Source organism: Schistocerca americana, chromosome 1 (genome assembly GCF_021461395.2).
Source record: "Schistocerca americana isolate TAMUIC-IGC-003095 chromosome 1, iqSchAmer2.1, whole genome shotgun sequence".
In the NCBI taxonomy this organism is placed as follows: Eukaryota; Metazoa; Arthropoda; class Insecta; order Orthoptera; family Acrididae; genus Schistocerca; species Schistocerca americana.
Window position 1 is genome coordinate 106,645,754 of NC_060119.1, and position 3,596 is coordinate 106,649,349.

The following is a 3,596-nucleotide window of genomic DNA, read 5'->3' on the forward strand; positions in this document are numbered from 1 at the left end:
GGAGCAGTATTATGCTATGGGAGACATTCTCCTGCGTTTGCATGGGACCTGTGATTGTAATCGAAGACACACTCACAGCTACGAACCACCTGCATCCCTTGTTGTTCGATGTCTTCCACGATGGCCATGTCATCTTTCAGCAGTTGTTATTGTTCGTGTCTCGGAGCCAGAATCATGTTACAGTTGTTTGAGGAACATTATAGTGAACTCACATTGGTATCCAGGAGACCAAATTCGCCTGATGAAAATCCTATGGAACTCATCTGCGATGCTGTTGGACGACATCACCGCAGACGCAGATCTGCGGCCCGTCATTTACGCGAATTACATCACCTGTGTACAGACATCTAATGCCACATTCCTCCACAAACCTACCATGTCACTGTTGGTGACATATATCGTGCCAAAGACAGACAGACAAGCTATTAAGCAGGTGTTCATAATGCTTTTGCTCATCGGTGTTTTTAACTCTGTGGTGTAATCCGGAAGAACTTTTTTTTTTCTGTTCCCTCATATCCCATATGAGAGTGTGAAACTCTCCTTTCTCACCTCTACTACGAAGGAGTGGGCGTATCCACAATCTGTGCAAGCACTTGGCCACTGTGGCAGGCTTCTATTCCTTTTCCATAGATCGTAGATGCACTTCACTATGTTTCCCTTCTTTGTGTATTTTATGATGATGGAACAGCAGATGCTCCAGTCACAGCTGTAGTGAATGACACCCGTGAAACACAAATCACAGTTTTGATGTTTTTTTTTTTGTTTTTTTTTGTTTGTGGTTTTAGGGCGCAAAACTTCTATGGTCACTAGCGCCCAACAGTTTTGATGTGCACACCATACCGCAAATTGTGGTACTCTGTCTCATAAAACAATTCCTGACGTTTCCTTTTTGTCCCTTCTTCGAATAAATTTAGTCTGTGATTAAACATTTGCACTGCTGTATTTTCAACATACTTTTTTCATACAATTTCTGCACAACATGGAAGCTGTTGTAACTGACAATTTGAAAGTTTTTACAACACAACTTTCATTTATGTGAGTCTACATGGAAATGACTGAATAACAACGAAAAGTCACAATCACGAAGCCAGTAAGAATTTCCTACATGAGGCAACAGAAGATAACTTCTAAGTTTTCCACAAGAGTCCGTCGTACCACACACGCACTTAATTCCTATTCCGATGGCGAAGACGTAGTCTTCCGTGGAGACGTCCTTGAGGTCGGTTTTCGGCCTGAATTGACGGCCGGTGCTGGTTCTTGCCTTTAAATAGTATTGTCCAGCCAATCAGACGTTGGTGTAGTAACAATTCCTTCATCTCGAACTCCCTCTGCAGGAAGTAGTACACGGAATGTCTGTTTCCAAAACAGCCTATGTTTATCATTGCATACGCCTTGGGCACAGACAACCTTGGTCCTGTGTGGTGTTAGATGTGTTGCCGGCTCGCAGGGGCTGCCTTGACGACGGAGTAACAGATGCGTTAAAAAGTTCCGCAACTGCACAATCCAAGTCATGGTTACGGGCCATGTTGATGTATGAACAAGGACAGCATGTTGTTGTTGTGGTCTTCAGTCCTGAGACTGGTTTGATGCAGCTCTCCATGCTACTCTATCCTGTGCAAGCTTCTTCATCTCCCAATAAGTTCTGCAACCTACATCCTTCTGAATCTGCTTAGTGTATTCATCTCTTGGTCTCCCTCTACGATTTTGACCCTCCACGCTGCCCTCCAATGCTAAATTTGTGATCCCTTGATGCCTCAGAACATGTCCTACCAACCGGTCCCTTCTTTTTGTCAAGTTGTGCCACAAACTCCTCTTCTCGCCAATTCTATTCAATACCTCCTCATTAGTTATGTGATCTACCCATCTAATCTTCAGCATTCTTCTGTAGCACCACATTTCGAAAGCTTCTATTCTCTTCTTGTCCAAACTATTTATCGTCTATGTTTCACTTCCATACATGGCTACATTCCATACAAATACTTCCAGAAACGACTTGCTGACACTTAAATCTATACTTGATGTTAACAAATTTCTCTTCTTCAGAAACGATTTCCTTGCCATTGCCAGTCTACATTTTATATCCTCTCTACTTCGACCACCATCAGTTATTTTGCTCCCCAAATAGCAAAACTCCTTTACTGCTTTAAGTGTCTCATTTCCTAATCTAATTCCCTCAGCAGCACCCGACTTAATTCGACTACATTCCATTATCCTCGTTTTGCTTTTGTTGATGTTCATCTTATATCCTCGTTTCAAGACACTGTCCATTCCGTTCAACTGCTCTTTCAAATCCTTTGCTGTCTCTGACAGAAATACAATGTCATCGGCGAACCTTAAAGTTTTTATTTCTTCTCCATGGATTTTAATACCTACGCCGAATTTTTCTGTTGTTTCTTTTACTGCTTGCTCAATATACAGATTGAACAACATCGGGGGGAGGCTGCCTCACTCCCTTCCCAACCTCCGCTTCCCTTTCATGCCCCTCGACTCTTATCTGCCATCTGGTTTCTGTACAAATTGTAAATAGCCTTTCGCTCCCTGTATTTTACACCTGCCACCTTCAGAATTTGAAAGAGAGTATTCCAGTCAACATTGCCAAAAGCTTTCTCCAAGTGTACAAATGCTAGAAACATAGGTTTGCCTTTTATTAATCTAGCTTCTAAAACAAGTCGTAGGGTCAGTATTGCCTCACGTGTTCCGATATTTCTATGGAATCCAAACTGAACTTCCCCGAGGTCGGCTTCTATCAGTTTTTCCATTCGTCTGTAAAGAATTCGTGTTAGTATTTTGCAGCCGTGACTTATTAAACTGATAGTTCGGTAATTTTTACATCTGCCAACGCCTGATTCCTTTGGTATTGGAATTATTATATTTTTCTTGAAGTCTGAGGGTATTTCGCCTGTCTCATACATTTTGCTCACCAGATGATAGCGTTTTGTCAGGGCTGGCTCTCCCAAGGCTGTCAGTACTTCTAATGGAATGTTGTCTACTCCTGGGGCCTTGTTTCGACTTAGGTCTTTCAGTGCTCTATCAAACTCTTCACGCAGTAGGATATCTCCCATTTCATCTTCATCTACATCCTCTTCCATTTCTTCAACATTGCACTCAAGTACATCGCCCCAGTATAGACCCTCTGTATACTCCTTCCACCTTTCTATTTCCCTTCTTTGCTTAGAACTGGATTTCCATCTGAGCTCTTGGTATTCATACAAGTGGTTCTCTTTTCTCCAAAGGTCTATTTAATCTTCCTGTAGGCAGTATCTATCTCACCCCTAGTGAGATAAGCCTCTACATCCTTACATTTGTCCTCTAGCCATCCCTGTTTAGCCATTTTACACTTCCTGTCGATCTCATTTTTGAGACGTTTGTATTCCTTTTTGCCTGCTTCATTTACTGCATTTTCTCCTTTCATCAATTAAACTCAATATTTCTTCTGTCACCCAAGGATTTCTACTAGCCCTCGTCTTTTTACCTACCTACTTGATCCTCTGCTGCCTTCACTACTTCATCCCTCAAAGCTACCCATGAATGGGTAACTTTGAGGGAAGGACAGCACATATTTTTCAAAATATCGGGAATTGGATATATCGATATTT